This window comes from Antedon mediterranea, chromosome 1, assembly GCF_964355755.1.
Source record: "Antedon mediterranea chromosome 1, ecAntMedi1.1, whole genome shotgun sequence".
NCBI lineage: Eukaryota > Metazoa > Echinodermata > Crinoidea > Comatulida > Antedonidae > Antedon > Antedon mediterranea.
In genome coordinates this window covers 36,591,643-36,603,675 of record NC_092670.1, presented here as the reverse complement: position 1 = coordinate 36,603,675, position 12,033 = coordinate 36,591,643, and the positions used below count along the sequence as shown (strand labels likewise).

Below are 12,033 nucleotides of genomic sequence, written 5' to 3'. Positions count from 1 at the left end.
CAATTTTAGATACAGCAACGAGAAACTATTGTATAATACCACTGAGTGTATTCTGTTGATTTTGTTTTTACTAAAGACAATGATCATCAGTGAATCACAATTCATTATTTAACCTACAGTAATATATAACGTTACTTGAGAAAATTAGTAATAAAAAACTGGTGTAGAATTTTTCTTTAGATATTTTCTAGTTAGAACGATGGAAGAAAAGCAGTCATATCAATTTCTGAAAAATGAAGTAAACGTAACATATTTTTGTAATAGCGCCAGCTATTGGTTTTATACTAAAAATGTTACAGGATTAGATTCATTCAATTCGTCGTTAGCTGCATTGTCGACACGCAGTAACGTACAGTACGCAAAAATCGTCGTGTTAATAAAGCGTGGTTCCCACTAGAACGACTCTATAGTTCACTATGTCGGTCGGTCTGTCGGTCTGTCGGTCTGTCTGTCGGTCCGGTATCACTATGCGTTTTATCGCTTTCTGACCTTATCTTGATATCAGTTTAATATAGCTAAGTCAATTTTTCACAGTATATTCCTTATGGCCAGGAATCGATGTGGTTATGTTTTCACGGTGCGCAATAAAAAATTACGCGGTCTACGCACGATTTAACGAAATCACGTTTGTAATCATATCTTCACAACCATGAATCACAATTAAATAAAATTTGGTACTCATAAATTTCAGGGCATAAATCATCATATGGCAATACAATTACGTGCGTAGCGCATGTAACGCATGCGTACGCGCGCCTTAAATTTTCAAAATTTATTTTCGACGAAATAGGAGTACGTTTCAGGCAATTTTAAGCGTTTACAAAATTGCCATGAGTGCGCAGATTTTTGCGCGCGCACTGCGCGTTAAATGTTGTTGTGCACTCTTTTTGCCCGATTTCTGTTTTCTTGACTTACTTTTCAACTCGAAATTACGTTATACGAGCACGTCAAAAGTGACAGGCTACGCACGTGTAAATTAAAAAAATATAACTGTTTTTAAACATTTCAACATTTTTAAACATGTTCAGTAATTTCGGTCAGTTGGTAGGTTGGTCGGTCGGTCGGTAAACACTAAGCACGCGACTGCAGCCATCTATATGGCCTTGTTTACTTTAAAGATGTATTCTCCCCCAAAAACATGAAAAATGAAGATTAATTAAATAAGACTTTGAATATGTGATTTTGTAGTTTTAGTAAAGTTAATCACTTCCATAGTAAAAAAAATCGAAAAAAATAATGTTTTCACTTGTAAAATGACAAAATAAATGGTTAAATTCAACCGAAAATCCATTGGCTGGCAGCCAATTTAACAATTTTTTGCTTTAAATTACATTTTTTCAGGTAAATACATTTTTTTTTTCGATCCAATTTTTGGTCAAAGGGGATAACTATTATTTTACATTAAATGGAATATTCAACAACAAAAATTTTAAGAATTATTTTTTCAGGGGGACAATACATCTATTTTTTCCTATAATTATAGAATACATAATTTTCATGTAATACATGAAATATGAATATATGATAAAATAAAAAATGAAATACATATAACGTTTACATTTACCATAACATAACATTTTTTTTCTCAAGTTTGAAATTTCTATTTGTCCACATACTAGTCTTTAAGTAGTCTTGGTCACTCGATCCTGGGCCGCGCTCCTTGACCACTCGATCCTGGGCCGCGCTCCTTGACCACTCGATCCTGGGCCGCGCTCCTTGGCCACTCCTGGGTTGCTTCTTAGCCACCCCTGGGTTGCTCCTTGGCCAATCCTGGGTTGCTCCTTGGCCACCCCTGGGTTGCTCCTTGGCTACTCATAGGTTGCTCCTTGGCTACTCCTAAGTTGCTCCTTGGCCACTCCTGGGTTGCTCATTGGCTACTCCTAGGCTGCTTTTTGGCCACTCCTGTACCGCTTCTTGGCCACTCCTGAGTGACCCCTTGGCCACCCTGGGTTGCTCCTTGCATGGCTACTCCTGGGTTGCTCCTTGGCCACTCCTGTACCGCTCCTTGGCCACTCCTAAGTTGCTTCTTGGCCACTCATGGGTTGCTCCTTGGCCACTCCTGTACCGCCCCTTGGCCACTCTTGTGTTGTTCCTTGGCATCTCCTGTGTTGCTTTTTTTCACCATAAATATCAAGTTATACTTCCAGATTAGTCAACTTGACTTTACATAATTTAAATTACACCGAATATCTATCCATGTCGATTACTGTAAATTATGTTTGTTTTTCATCAAGCTAAGAATGGTGCAATTGCCACGAATCAAAATGCTTCTTACCAAAAATAACTTTAAAATGTGTTAAAAAATCATGCTTAATTCTCGTTAAAGAGTTGGCGAATTAGCATCTTCCTATTCGCCTGGTGATAAGCCACGCTTAATACAAATTTTGCGCGACTTCTGAGTTTCTCTCTGCCGATTTTGGTTCATAACGACGCCATTTTCTATCTCCCTGTAGATCGTGTAATCGCAGCGCTTCTTAAAGCCCTGACATTTCGTCCTCGGGCACGCGTTAAAAGTGACACATGTCGTATTTGTGGTAAAGCAATTTTTACTTGAAAAGTGGAATTGTAGTATGTATTTATCAAGATTTGACTTTCAATGCCAAGTTTCTTAAGAAATTTGATTTTTTTTGCCACTATAGGCCTAAGCAACACAGCTTAAATTAGTGAAGAAAAGCCTCAACTTTGAATACTTTGTTTTTTGCCATACTTGTTTTTTGTATCAATTTTATCCAAAGCTAGGCGTGTACAGATTTTTTTTTTAATCATACCCCTTTTAAATCGCCTAGCAAACTAAATAAAACACAGGTGTAAACTCCGGAGTTTGCTTAGGAGATGTGAAGTGCTATAAGGACAAAACCAGTTCAAGAAAAAAGACCGCGAAAGGTATATATTTCGATTTTTGTTCTTCGAACCGTATAAAAAATGTAGTCCTATGGCTACTCCCACTCAGGCTTGCCTTTTGGAATGGCTACATTCTATTTTGCTTCTTTACTTAAACTGTAATTTTAATCTATTAAGTTATAAGTTTGTAAATCACTTAGAAAACCTATTTACTAAAGGTAATGCAAATGATATATTTGAATATATTCGTAAAAACAAAGAAATTGTTAATTCACATTGGGTGTGCCCTCTTAAACAATCTCTCTTTGATTTATCAATTGCTAATTGGAGCCAAAAGTTAAATACAAAATCATCACTCAACGAATACAAATCTTTAAAAAAAAACCTTGTCTTGAAACTTACCTTCTGGACAAAACAGATTTTGAAGGGGTAAGCATCAAATTTAAGCTGCGCACAGATACTCTGCCATTAGAAGGTAGAAAATGCAATTGGCTACCTGAAAGTGATGGTTTATGTAGTCTTTGCAATATGAAAACGTATAGAAAACGTAACACATTTCCTATTTGAATGTCCTGCTTACGACGACATTAGAAAAGAAGAAAACATGAAATTAAAACTACAATTGCAATCTTCTAACCTTAATCATATTTGGCACTTATTCATAAACTCTAATACTGATGTTAAAATACACCTAACACTTGGAAGTGACTACCATGTGTTCAGTAAAGAAACCCATCTAATACTTGATAAATTTTGCAAAATATATGCCAAAAGAGCATGGAAAAAGCGCTCCGCAATTATCAATTAATAGATCTAGAGATTGTACCAGATTTCCGTTCTGTATTGCAGAGTAAGACTTGCATAGTGTAAATTTATGTTGTTTTTTTTTACTGTATCAGTTGATTTTAAAATGCCTTGTCATTCATTTATTTCTTATGTTTAACTTTTTAATGTAATTTGTTAATTTTGCAAATGTAATTTCTGTTCATTTTAGGCCTATATCTGTATTTTGTATCATCATTGTAAACAACACTTAACTGCTGCATGGAGACTTTAAATTTATATTTACAAAACTTTAAAAACACAATTAAATCAGGATTATAATTTGAGGTATAATGGTTAATAAAACACTAAAAATAAGATTAAATATTAAAATTAGGAAAATCGAAATAATAATAAAAATAATACTACTTTAACTAAATAACAAATAAAGATCATAACTCATAACATAATTAAATGATATACAGTATTAACAAGAACATAAATAATAAAATAATAATAAACAATATAATATTTAAATTAAATGACATTTTTAATAATAGGTCTAATAATATTTTCTTTAAAAATAACATATTAAAAACATTGATAATAATAATAATAATAAATAATAACACTCCATCAAAGTTAAGTATTGTACTTTTTGCTCTTTAGTTTATTTTTGTACAATCCGTTTTCTTTCATTTAAATGTTTTTTTTTTCTTTTATTTTCTCTTTATACTTTTATTTAACCTTCAGGCTGACATAATGTATGTAATATAATATGTAAGAACGCACCGTCCAGAAGAACGTGTGCCGCCGATTTAAAGGCGTATGTTCAATATAGTTATTATTATTTTTATACTAAATTGTTTATGAATTAATGTAACAATTTAAATTCTTTTAATATATTTTAAGAATGAAATCAATTTAACGTAATTATACACTTTCTTGTCAATTGTTCTTTATCTGCCTTTTAAAACCTTTTTATTACGTTTCTATGATTTTATATAATTATTTTATTATTATGTTTTTAATAGAAAGAAATGCTTATTTTGACTTTATCTGAAAAAAAAACCCGTAAAATTCAAATTCAAATATTCTTTATTCATCTTTAGTCATGAAAATATACAACAACAATATATGAGAACATAAAAAAGATGAAAAGGAAACACATAAAAACTCAAAAGAGCTTGATTAGTTGTGTCCCCCTACGTCCCTAACTAGCCTAAAAAAACTAAAACATAAATAATAAAAAGCTAAATCCTGCAAGTATTATTTTTAAAATTATTTGTAAAATGATAATAAAACGTATCCGAATTTTATTCGGGACTGAGCTCCAGTGGACATATTCACTATTCACATTTATCGTTAAATTTAAATGCTTATTTTGTCTTTTTATAAGCGAAATCATTATTTTGTTTCATTTTTTTTTCTATTGAAATGAATAACTTAAAACTTAACTTAAAATTGCAAAATAGCCTAATAACAATTGTATAGATCTTTTTTCATGATTTTGAGGGACAATACGTTAATTGAGTTAAGTAAAATATTTATGGAAAATATGACGTGGGGAATACGTGGTATAACATCAACGACTACTGTAAGTACTAAGTATTATTTATACAATATCGACCACATGTGTAAAGATAAATGATACAATTATAATAGGTGTATACCTTATTATTCGTTAATTTCGTGTTCGCCTCGTCATAAAACAAGGCCTACTTTACTAACATAATCATAAAGTATATTAAATAATAAAAATTCAATATATCTCATTAGTTTCATTATAAAACTGTCATTATCAATGATAATTAACATTAATATTTAATTCAAATTTCTGCGATGAAGATGTATATATTGCGAATACTTTATTGCAAAATATAAACAGCTTGTCTTCTAACTTGTACTTCTGTACCCTTTATGTTATGTTTTTTTGTTTACCATATTTAATTAGGGTGATCTATCCAGCAATTTCTGATCATTTGGGACCCTCAGAGGTTCAAAAGACAAACATATACACAAGATGCTCTACATAAACAAAGTCTTATTACAAGTCTTTGGGAGTGGAGATGTAATTTTGTCCTTATAAAAAATCCTGACATGTGACGGGACTTAATACATATTATATGTAGCATTCAGAGCCGAGCACAGTATTGTATTGCATTACAACGGTCCAGTTAGCGTCTTTTAGTATTTATTTATATCATGGAGGGGTTCCTCCATGTTTATATTACAGATTTATGCTGTAAAATAGATTACAAATATAACGTACAGTCACATATCGTTAAGAAGACATTTAAAGATGCTATTTACGAGATATAGATACACTTTACTAGACAAACAAGAGTCAAAATATCAAATCATGTGAAAGACAATATACCAGCAGACCTAAATTAAGATTTGTCTACATTAAACATTCTAACAAGTACAGAGGTTATTTACGCCTCCGCTTAGTTTTACACCTTGGTTTATCACGAATTCGTGTATGAGAGTTACGATAAGTCGTGTGCACCAAAATTAAAGATATATGCATATTTTTTATTTTAAACAAAATGTTTTAATTAAATTCCGCTGAATAGTCTGGCCTACAATTATATTGATTTTTAATTATTTATGATGATTTTCGATAAAGCTTTTGTTGAAAATCAGATTTTTCTTATAGTCTGTAGGCTTCCTAATATTAAGACAATCTTATTTCAAATGTTATTCAGAAGAATATTAAGCAATAATAAACAATGATATGTTATATATATAAACATATTCCCTTTATGTTGATTTATATATATATAAACACAAAATGACCATACTGTTTAACATACCATACTGTTAGTGTTTTTATTTCTTTTCCAACTTTATGAAAAAGATATTTTTCCGAATGGTGAGACTGTATAAACAGTGCATTCGCGTGTAATATTTGTGCGGCATGTATGCAAGCATCCTATAGCAAAAGATGAGACTGATATATTAAAGGCATCAAATGTGTGACGTGGATGAGAGCTTAGTGTAGTTAATTTTTTATGACCATATACTGTTTAACAAGTTTTTCTGTCAGTATTTTTATTTCTTTCTCAACTTTATGAAAAAGATAAAGCGTCCTACTATGATTATTGGCCATGGCACAACTGTAGCGATAACGTAATGATATGATACGACACTTACGTCACAGTTTCGTAAAACATCTTGCATACACTTAATGATTACCTGGCGAACAAATAATTAATTCGTAGTAATTACTGTTAAAATAGTATATGTTATAATAGACAACGATAATAATTGATGCAGTATGCATAATATAAAAATAGTTCTATTCTTATAAAAGGCATAAAATATAAATTTTAATATTGATTATCAATTTTCATTTTATTGTCAGCATTAACAATTGAAATAGGAGATTTAGAGTCGAGAACATCATTATCATGAACTCGCATATTGATGATGCGACTAACATTCAACAGCTTATCGCCAGCTTGCGCGTTGCAGACTACATGACTATGCGATCGAAAGAGCGGGTTAACTTTCCACCATTTTCATTAAATGTGTTAACTTGTTACTTATTATTGAATATTTATAATGTATTAATTATTAATTAACGCCAGATGGAAAACTTGGTGGTAGTTAAAATGTCTTCTCAATTTCAAAAGACCGAGGTTGCCACGCCTTTTTCATTTTGTTCTATTTTCTAATCCTAATCTTTTTCACTGTAAGTTTAGAAACGTAGGAAGAAATGCGCCATTTTGTAGGCCTATATAAATAATGAATGTGTATTGAGTTGGATGGTGTTGGAATAATTCATGAGCTAGATATCTTAACGACGCTGATTCATAAGAATAAACAATACGTTTTAGAACTCGTTTTCCTAAATGTTAATATTGGATTAATTATCAATCAGAACATTCCAACTAATATCGGTCCGTATTTTTTTTGTTATTATTTATTTCTTTTTCATTTTAAACTAAATTTTACAAAAATCCTGAATTTATATTTAACTATAATCAATAACGAATATTTTGATAAATCTGTTGTATTTTGTGTGTTCACATTTTTTATTTGTATTGCCCCCAAAACATAAAAAATTGAATAGACCATTTTCCCGTTTTAATAAAGCCAATCAATTCTGTAGAAAATAAAATAAGAAACAAATGTTTTCACTTACAAAAAGACCAAAAAAAATAATAAACGGTTAAATTAAACCAAAAATCCATTGACTTCCAGTAAATTTGACTATTTGTTTGTTTTTTGAATTTCATTTTTTTAGGTTTTTTTTAAAAATCCAATTTTGGTCTAAAACGACGACACGTCAACTGAACTGATGGTCGTCGATTGCCGCAAATCGAGATCTCTCTATAGTTCAATTCGGAATAATTTCGCGTGTAAAGCTATTATTAAAATGTAAATATTATGTGTAATATCATGGTAATCATCCTGATGACATTTAAGATGGGATGTTAATTTTAAATATGAGATTGAGAAAGAAGATGAAGTATATACATAATCAGAGAAGGTTGAGATTAACTCTCTTTCCGAACATTATTATAATTGTCTCTTTAGCTGTGTAGCTCAAAATTTAGTTTTTAATTAAAGTTTTTTCACTCCATAATTTGTTTTGTAATACTTAATGCAATTTAGATTTGAGAACGCTTTACAGAAACTTGGATTCTCAAATCAACATGCACATTGTTTTTTTTGTTTTACCAAAGCTCTACACTATCAAACTAGTTTGACAAAAAAGTGTGACGTGCCCAAACATGGTAGTGATATTCCCAAATATAGTAGAGATATGAAATCATCATGTCCATATATGGGCACATCACATTTGTAGTCCCATATAGTTTGATAGTGCAAACAGAGCTTTAAACGCAAACATGCTTGAGGTGATACTGTATCTCCTTCTTGTTGGAAAAGGACTTTCCATGTTCACACCAGAATACTGTCTTTTTCGTGCGATAGTGATGTGAATAGGTTTGTCAGGCATGTGTTTTAATTTGTTGAGACCTTTCAAAACAAATAGTGTAATGAGTATTTACTGGGCGTGTCATGCATTTCTTGAGGTAGAATAAACTTTGACTCTTTTAACATATTATATTTAGTTAATGTGAGGACATTGGTCTTAGCATGAGAACTAATATTAAATCAGTAATAATCAAGTACTCATGTAATTCAATTAGTAGGGTACCGAAAAACATAAAGTAAATGCTTGGTGTAAATAAATTCTTTTATGAAATAGTTATCGGTATCAATAAATATTATTTTTTAAATTGTTATATTAATATTTCCATATTAATACAACATTGAAATATATAAATATAGTAGTGTTATGCCTTCTATATATAATCTAAAAGACAGGTATAATTATAGTAACTAATAAATTATTATTTATCACATACTGGAAAATATGGTGAAGGCCTAACAGTGTAAATAAATCTTCATAAAAATTTAAATTATTTATTGAATATTAAAATCAATTACCCTAAATAGTAAGTGTTATTTCGTTTGCTAGTTTTCCTGTATACATTATACTCTCAATAAGTAATAACAACATAATAGCAAAGAACTTATAACACAAGAATCTCCTGTTCTTCAATTTGCATTCAAAACACAGTATCGGAAGTACAGGGTTAAAAGGTCAAACTGGGCGACGCCATTTCACAGCATGGAGCAGCGCCCCCTCCAAACTAGGAAGTCAATTACTCTACCCCCCCTAGAGTATTAGCAGATCCCCTCTATGATTTTGACTTTCTAATTTGATGCGGGCGCCCTACTCCTCAGTCAATTACTCTACTCCCCCTAGAGCATTAGCAGATCCCCTCTATGATTTTGACTTTCTAATTTGAAGCGGGCGCCCTACTCCATTGCTCACAATGGCGCCACCCATAGCTCTATTCTATCCCACAATGCCTTTCGAAATTGTTACGCGCTTCGGACGAACAGGAGATTCTTGTGTTATAAGTTCTTTGATAATAGGTACTCTGAAATATATTTTGTTTTTTGTTTCAATAACTGGTTTCTTCTTATACATCTCTTTATCTGAATTGCGACATGTACAGCCACAAAAGAAGATATGTTAAAAACCACTCTACCTTTATTTTGCTTCTATTTATTTATTTAATTAATTATTTTACAGTTACCGTAACCTCATTGTAAATGTTTTTTTTTTATATATTTTGTTAATGGTGGTCTTTGCTTAAAGTCTATTTCTGGATTTATATTGCCCACCATCCGCATTATATAATATAGACCTACTTAATGATTTATAAAGAAACGTATGTTTGTGGAAAATCAATCAACAACAACAACAGTAATTTAGTACAATTATTTAATTAATAATGTTTTAATAATAATAATAGTCACTTTGTGTGTTGTTATGTTCATCTTGTCTGTCTTTTGTATTTTCATAGACGGATTAAATATCGGATAGGACATAAGCAGTTTGGCTGTTCAGGTTAAAAACATTCTGGACTGAAAATGTTTGGGAATTGAAGTGTGACCAATCACAAACCTTGCATGAATAATGAACATATACATTATGTTATATTAGCCAGGTCTTTATGATAAATAGAAGGTAAGACAAGTGAATGTTGTAATAAATATATTTATATTTTACTTATAGAAATATAATAACCATATTGTTATGTGTTCATCGCAATGTCGTGACAGGTAATTACCAATGAAGGTATATTGTCAATGTTTACCTATTATTTAATTAATTTAATTATTTTGAAAAAATGTATTCAAATTTATTTTTAAAAATTTCGATTAAAAAGATATAAATAAGAAACACTACCGTACTTTGAAACACTGCTATAGCTTTGGAATTGACAAAATTAAACAAAAACAAAAATAGGAGACTAAAAACAATTTAAAGTTTGTTAACTTGTGTTTACACTGGTGACTTACACTGGTTGCCTGTTGATCAGCGCATTCGTTTTAAAATCCTGTTGCTGACATATAAGGCCATCAACGGATGTGCTCCAGCCTACATATGTGACATCATTACTCCGTCAACCAACTCTTCGCTTCGTTCATCCAGCAGACTTCTTCTAAAACCTGGACCCCGTTCCAGAACTCGGTTTTACGGTGATCGTGCTTTCGCTGTCGCAGCCCCAAAACTCTGGAACACTCTACCACTCGAAATACGCTCATCAAAATCTGTTATCACATTTAAAACTAAACTCAAAACTCATCTCTTCAGAGAAGCATAATCGCACGCTACTACTTGCACTGATCTTGGAAAACACAGCGCTTTGAAACCTTTGTCTCTTGCGCTTTATAAATGTTATTTATTATTATTATTATTATTTTATTGTTGAATACGTACGTGCTTTTATCTTCTTTTTTTTTTTCGATTATGTCATCATTTTAAGTGTAAGGTATGTTTCAGTGGTTATTATCTTTACATTTTAACGAACAAAATATTTTCTATTAATAGTTACAAACTTTTATTCATGTTTTCCGATGTTTTTCAATTTACTTTTTGTTGTTAGGCCTAGTGTTTAATATTATTATATTCGTATAGAATAAAAGACTAAGATGATACAAGCAAGGAGTGAATACAACGGGTGATGGTTTACAACATTCTATATCATTCTATCATCCAATAGGTCGAAAAACAATGTATAGCCTACGTATCAGTTGTCTTAAAAACTCTTTCCTATTCTGTATCTAGTTATTTAGTGCCACATGAATTACATGCGGCGTTTGTATTTTAAGGAAGTAAGGCATATGATACATGTGATACTTTCTGTATCACCGACTACCTATGATATATTGCACCCATTATGATAATTATTCGAGTAATGTACTGGAGAATGTGTGGCCATGACACTTGGCCCTCTATCATCTCAGATTCCTCTCGTGGCATCTTTCTAATTAACTGGTGATTACTGTTGTATTTTAAGAATACGAAACAAAAAAATGAGGGCAGAAATAATGATTGAATTCCTTACCAGTCATACATTGTCAATCAACATTAAGGCCATTTCTATCAGGGCACTGTGTCAACATGCGCCTATTCTTCATTTACGCTGCAACATTTACAGTGTGGAGGTGTCAATTAGGAACTGTATACGTCAACTTGTGACACGTCTTATTTAGTGATAGAGTAGGCTAGTACACGCGAGTCTGTTTACTGAACACAATTTAGCTATTTATTTACAAAGCCGTACGTAAATATCTTTATTGGACCACAGACCTATATAGCATTTGCTAAATCATGTAACAGTGCAAAAAATTGACTTGCCCCAAGTCGGTATTCATTGCTTTTTTATAATTTGTTTTATTTCGATTTTTGTCCGAAAATCCAAACTCAAGTAGTATACGTATGAAACGCCATATGTGCCAAAATATTTATCTTTTTACTAATATTAAAAAAAAAACTCTGTCTGGAACCCAGACTATGCAATAATACGTACTGCAGTAAATTCGGTTAACTTT

General features: G+C 31.4%; 1 long non-coding RNA gene across 1 annotated transcript in view; it reads left to right on the top strand.

The window, feature by feature from the left end:
- Positions 1-12,033, top strand: part of LOC140049765 (uncharacterized) — a 54,205-nt gene that overhangs the window by 3,915 nt on the left and 38,257 nt on the right. The window contains exon 3 of the long non-coding RNA XR_011845327.1: positions 9,999-10,162. This is a non-coding gene — a long non-coding RNA (uncharacterized lncRNA). The remainder of the gene's footprint in view (positions 1-9,998; positions 10,163-12,033) is intronic.